Source organism: Eubalaena glacialis, chromosome 3, assembly GCF_028564815.1.
Source record: "Eubalaena glacialis isolate mEubGla1 chromosome 3, mEubGla1.1.hap2.+ XY, whole genome shotgun sequence".
Taxonomy (NCBI): domain Eukaryota; kingdom Metazoa; phylum Chordata; class Mammalia; order Artiodactyla; family Balaenidae; genus Eubalaena; species Eubalaena glacialis.
Genome location: NC_083718.1, coordinates 29852450 through 29859685, shown reverse-complemented (window position 1 = coordinate 29859685; position 7236 = coordinate 29852450). Strand labels below are relative to the sequence as shown.

Genomic DNA, 7236 nt, shown 5'->3' with positions numbered 1-7236 from the left:
AATAAAAGAGGAAATCAAAAAATACTTAGAGACAAATGAAAATGAAAACAGGATGATCTAAGACCTATGGAGTGTAGCAAAAGTAGTTCTAAGTGGGAAGTTTATAGCAATACAATTTTATCTCAGGAAACAAGGAGTATCTCAAAAAACAAAACAAAACAAAACAAAATTTAACCTTACACTTAAAGTAACTAGAGAAAGAAAAAGAACCCCACAAATTTAGTAGAAAGAAATCATAAAGATTAGAGCAGAAATAAATAAAACGAGACTAAGAAAACAATAGAGGTGATGGAGCAGCAGAAGCAACAGCAGCAGCAGCTAAGAACCTGCGGGACTTCCTGTTGGTCTACAATCGGATGACAGAACTCTGCTTCCAGGGCTGCGTGCCCAGTTTGCACCACCGAGCTCTGGATGCTGAGGAGGAGGCCTGTCTGCAGAGCTGTGCTGGGAAGCTGAGCCATTCCAATCACTGCCTCATGGCTGCTTACATCCAGCTCATGCCTGCCTTGGTACAGCGCCGCATCGCAGACTACAAGGCTGCCTCATCTGTGCCAGTTGGAAGTGAAGTTATCGTCAGAGAGTAAAGCCAAAGAAAATGGAAGATGAGAAAGTGCAGCAGAAGGTTTCAAATAGACTCCCTCTTGGGAGAGCACTGGAATCACAACTAACTGCTGAACAATCATTGACAGGAAGACACTGAAACTCATCAAAAAAGATACCCCCCCACCAAAAAAAAAGAAAAAAAGATACCCCACATCCAAAGACAAAGGATGAGCCACAATGAGATGGTAGGAGGGGCACAATCACAATAAAGTCAAATCACATAGCCACCGGGTGGGTGACTCACAAACAGGAGAACAATTATACCACAGAAGTCCAGCCACTGGAGTGAAGGTTCTGAGCCCCACGTCAGGCTGTCCAACCTGGGGGGTCTGAAAACGGGAGAACTTCCCAGAGAATCAAACTTTGAAGGCTAGTGGGATTTGATTGCAGGATTTCCACAGGACAGGGGGAAACAGAGACTCCACTCTTGGAGGGCACACACAAAGTAGTGTGTGCATTGGGACCTAGTGGAAGGAGCAGTGACCCCATAGGAGACTGAACCAGACCTACCTGCTAGTGTTGGAGGGTCTCCTGCAGAGGCGGGGGGTGGCTGTGGCTCACTGTGAGGACAAGGACACTGACAGCAGAAGTTCTAGGAAGTACTCCTTGGCATGAGCCCCACTAAAGAGCCCGGGAAGGCTTCAGTGTTGCGTCACCTCAGGCCAAACAACCAACAGGGAGGGAACCCAGCCCCAACCATCAGCAGACAAGCTGATTAAAGTTTTACTGAGTTCTGCTCACCAGAGCTCTACCCACCACCAGTCCCTCCCAACAGGAAACTTGCACAAGCCTCTTAGATAGCCTCATCCACAAGAAAGCAGACAGCAGAAGCAATAAGAACTACAATCCTGCAGCCTGTGGAACAAAAACCACATTCACAGAAAGATACACAAGATGAAAAGGCAGAGGGATTTGTACCAGATGAAGGAACAAGATAAAACTCAAGAAAAACAATTAAATGAAGTGGAGATAGGCAACCTTCCAGAAAAAGAATTCAGAATAATGGCAGTGAAGATGATCCAGGACCTCGGAATAAGAATGGAGGCAAAGATCGAGAAGATGCAAGAAATGTTTAACAAAGACCTAGAAGAATTAAAGAACAAATAAACAGAGATGAACAATACAATAACTGAAATGAAAACTACACTAGAAGGAATCAATAGCAGAACAACTGAGGCGGAAGAAAGGATAAGTGACCTAGAAGAAAGAATGGTGGAATTCACTGCTGTGGAACAGAATAAAGAAATGAAGACAGCCTAAGAGACCTCTGGGACAACATTAAATGCAACAACATTCACATTATAGGGGTCCCAGAAGGAGAAGAGAGAGAGAAAACACCCGAGAAAATATTGGAATAGATTATAGTTGAAAACTTCCCTAACATGGGGAAGGAAAGAGCCACCAAAGTCCATGAAGCGCAGAGAGTCCCATACAGGATAAACCCAAGGAGAAACATGCTGAGACACACAGAAATCAAATTGACAAATATTAAAGACAAAGAAAAATTATTGAAAGCAACAAGGGAAAAATGACAAATAACATACAAGGGAACTCCCATAAGGTTAACAGCTGATTTCTCAGCAGAAACTCTACAAGCCAGAAGGGAGTGGCATGATATACTTAAAGTGATGAAAGGGAAGAACCTACAGCCAAAATTACTCTACCCGGCAAGGATCTCATTCAGATTTGCTGGAGAAATCAAAAGCTTTACAGACAAGCAAAAGCTAAGAGAATTCAGCACCACCAAACTAGCTTTACAACAAATGCTAAAGGAACTTCTCTAAGTGGGAAACACAAGAGAAGAAAAGGATCTACAAAAACAAACCCCAAACAATTAAGAAAATCATGATAGGAACATACATATCGATAATTACCTTAAACGTGAATGTATTCAACGCTCCAAGCAAAAGACACAGGCTCACTGAATGGATACAAAAACAAGACCCATATATATGTTGTCTACAAGAGACCCACTTCAGACTTAGGGACACATACAGACTGAAAGTGAGGGGATGGAAAAAGATATTCCATGAAAATAGAAATCAAAAGAAAGCTGGAGTAGCAATTCTCATATGACACAAAATAGACTCTAAAATAAAGAATGTTACAAGAGACAAGGAAGGACACTACATAATGATCAAGGAATCGATCCAAGAAGAAGTATAACAGTTATAAATATATATGCACGCAACATAGGAGCACGTCAATACACAAGGCAACTGCTAACAGCTATAAAAGAGGAAATCGACAGTAGCACAGTAATAGTGGGGGACTTTAACACCTCACTTACACCAATGGACAGAAATCCAGACAGAAAATTAATAAGGAAATACAAGCTTTAAATGACACAATAGACCAGTTAGATTTAATTGACATTTATTGGACATTAAATTCAAAAACAGCAGATTACACTTTCTTCTCAAGTGCACACGGAACATTCTCCAGGATAGATCACATCTTGGGTCACAAATCAAGACTCAGTAGATTTAAGAAAATTGAAATCATATCAAGCATCTTTTCTGACCACAACGCTATTAGATTAGAAATCAATTACAGGGAAAAAAACGTAAAAAACACAAACACATGGAGGGTAAACAATACGTTACTAAATAACCAAGAGATCACTGAAGAAATCAAAGAGGGAATCAAAAAATACCTAGAGACAAATGACAATGAAAACACGATGATCCAACACCTATGGGATGCAGCAAAAGCAGTTCTAAGAGGGAAGTTTATATCAATACAATCCTACCTCAAGAACAACCTAACCTTACACCTAAAAGAACTAAAGAAAGAAGAACAAACAAACCCCAAAGTTAGTAGAAGAAAAGAAATCTTAAAGATCAGAGCAGAAATAAATAAAAAAGAAACAAAGAAGACAATTGAAAAGATCAATAAAACTAAAAGCCGGTTCTTCGAGAAGATAAACAAAATTGATAAACAATTAGCCAGACTCATCAAGAAAAAGAGGGAGAGGACTCAGATCAATAAAATTAGAAATGAAAGAGGAGAAGTTACAACAGACACCACAGAAATACAAAGCATCCTAAGAGGCTACTACAAGCAACCCTATGCCAATAAAATGGACAACCTGGAAGAAATAGACAAATTCTTAGAAAGGTATAACCTTCCAAGGCTGAACCAGGAAGAAATGGAAAATATGAACAGACCAATCACAAGGAATGAAATTGAAACTGTGATTAAAAATCTTCCAACAAACAAAAGTCCAGGACCAGATGGCTTCACAGGTGAATTCTAGCAAACATTTAGAGAAGAGCTAACACCCATTCTTCTCAAACTCTTGCAAAAAATTGCAGAGGAAGGAACACTCCCAAACCTATTCTATGAGGCCACCATCACCATGATACCAAAACAGACAAAGATACTACAAGAAAAGAAAATTACAGACCAATATCACTGATGAATATAGATGTAAAATCCTCAACAAAATACTAGCAAACAGAATCCAAAAACACATTAAAAGGATCATATACCATGATCAAGTGGGATTTATCCCAGGGATGCAAGGATTCTTCAATATATGCAAATCAATCAATGTGATACACCATATTAACAAATTGAAGAAGAAAAACCATATGATCTTCTCAATAGATGCAGAAAAAGCTTTTGACACAATTCAACACCCATTTATGATAAAAACTCTCCAGAAAGTGGGCAAAGAGGGAACCTTCCTCAACATAATAAAGGCCATATTCGACAAACCCACAGCAAAGATCCTTCTCAATGGTGAAAAACTGAAAGCATTTCATCTGAGATCAGGAACAAGAAAAAGATGTCCACTCTCACCACTATTATTCAACGTAGTTTTTGAGGTCCTAGCCACAGCAATTGGAGAAGAGAAAGAAATAAAAGGAATACAAATTGGAGAAGAAGAAGTAAAACTGTCACTGTTTGCAGATGGCATGATATTATACGGAGCAAATCCTAAAGATGCCACCAGAAAACTACTAGAGCTAATCAATGAACTTGGTAAAGTTGCAGGGTACAAAATTAATGCACAGAAATATCTTGCATTCCTACACACTAACAATGAAAAATCTGAAAGAGAAATTAAGGAAACAATCCCATTTACCATTGCAACAAAAAGAATAAAATAGCCAGGAATAAACCTACCTAAGGAGACAAAAGACTTGTATGCAGAAACTGTAAGACACTGCTGAAAGAAATTAAAGATGATAAAAACCGATGGAGAGATATACCATGTTCTTGAATTGAAAGAATCAATATTGTGAAAATGACTATAGTACCCAAAGCAATCTACAGATTCAATGCAATCCCTATCAAATAACCAATGACATATTTTTACAGAACTAGAACAAAAAATCTTAAAATTTGTATGGAGACACAAAAGACCCTGAATAGCTGAAGCGGTCTTGAGGGAGAAAAACGGAGCTGGAGGAATCAGACTCCCTAAGTTCAGACTATACTACAAAGCTACAGTAATCAAGACAATATGGTACTGGCACAAAAACAGAAATATAGATCAATGGAACACAATAGAAAGCCCAGAGATAAACCCACCCACCTATGGTCAACTAATCTATGACAAAGGAGGCAAGGATATACAATGGAGAAAAAACAGTCTCTTCAATAAGTGGTGCTGGGAAAACTGGACAGCTACATGTAAGAGAATGAAATTAGAACACTCCCTAACACCATACACAAAAATAAACTGAAAATGGATTAGAGATCTAAATGTAAGACTAGACACTATAAAACTCTTAGAGGAAAACATAGGAAGAACACTCTTTGACATAAATCACAGCAAGATCTTTTTTGATCCACTTCCTAGAGTAATGGAAATAAAAACAAAAATAAACAAATGGGACCTAATGAAACTTCAAAGCTTTTGCACAACAAAGGAAACTACAAACAAGATGAAAAGGCAACCCTCAGAATGGGAGAAAATATTTGCAAACAAATCAATGGACCAAAGATTAATCTCCAAAATATAAAAACAGCTCATGCAGCTCAATATTAAAAAAACAAACAACCCAATCCAAAAATGGGCAGAAGACCTAAATAGACATTTCTTCAAAGAAGACATACAGATGGCCAAGAAGCACATGAGAAGCTGCTCAACATCACTAATTATTAGAGAAATGCAAATCAAAACTACAGTGAGGTATCACCTCACACCAGTTAGAATGGGCATCATCAGAAAATCTACAAACAACACATGCTGGAGAGGGTGTGGAGAAAAGGGAACCCTCTTGCACTGTTGGTGGGAATGTAAATTGATACAGCCACTATGGAGAACAGTATGGCGGTTCCTTAAAAAACTAAAAATAGAATTATCATATGACCCAGCAATCCCACTACTGGGCATATACCCAGAGAAAACCATAATTCAAAAAGACACATGCACCCCAATATTCATTGAAGAACTATTTACAATAGCCAGGACATGGAAGCAACCTAAATGCCCATCGACAGACGAATGGATAAAGAAGATGTGTTACATATATACAATGGAATATTACTCAGCCATAAAAAGGAACGAAATTGAGTCATTTGTAGAGATGTGGATGGATCTAGAGACAGTCATACAGAGTGAAGTAATTCAGAAAGAGAAAAACAAATATCGTATATTAACGCATATATGTGGATCCTCAAAAAATGGTACTGATTAACCAGTTTGCAGGGCAGAAATTAAGACACGGATGTACAGAACAAATGTATGGACACCAAGGGGGGAAAGGCAGGGGGTGGTGGTATGATGATTTGGGAGGTTCGGATTGACATATATACATTAATACGTATAAAGTGGATAACTAATAGAACCTGCTGTATAAAAAAATAAATAAAATTAATTTAAAAAAAGAGAAAACAATAGAAAAGACCAATGAAACTAAAACTGGTTCTTTGAGAAGGCAAACAAAATTGATAAACCTTTAACCACACTCATGAAGAAAAAAAAAGGGAGAAGACTGAAATCAATAAAATTAGAAATGAAAAAGAAGTTAAAACTGTCACCACAGAAATACAAAGGGCCATAAGAGACTACTACAGGCAACTATATGCCAATAAAATGGACAACCTAGAACAAATGGACAAATTCTTAAAAAGGTACAATTTCCTAAGACTGAACCAGGAAGAAATAGAAGATATGAACATACCAATTACAAGTATTGAAATTGAATCTTTGATCAAAATACTCCCAACAAACAAAAATTTAGTACCAGATGGCTTCACAGGCAAATTCTATCAAACATTTAGAGAAGAGTTAATTTCTATCCATCTGAAACTATTCCCAAAAATTGCAGAGGAAGGAACACTCCCCAACTCATTCTATGAGGCCATCACCATGATACCAAAACCAGACAAAGATATCACACAAAAAGAATATTACCGGCCAATAATATCACTGATGAATATAGACCCAAAAAACCTTGACAAAAACTAGCAAACCAAATCCAACAACACATTAAAAGGATCATACACCATGATCAAGTAGGGTCTATCCCAGAGATGCAAGAATTTTTCAATATCCCCAAATCAATTAGTGTGATACACCACATCAACAAATTGAAGAATAAAAACCATATATCATCTCAATAGATGCAGAAAAAACATTTGATAAAATTCAACATCCATTTATGATTAAAATTC

The 7236-nt window shown here is 37.8% G+C and overlaps 1 pseudogene; it reads left to right on the top strand.

The window, feature by feature from the left end:
* Positions 1 to 285: 285 nt before the first annotated feature.
* LOC133086946 (mitochondrial import inner membrane translocase subunit Tim10 B-like) lies at positions 286 to 584 on the top strand (annotated as a pseudogene).
* Positions 585 to 7236: the final 6652 nt, after the last annotated feature.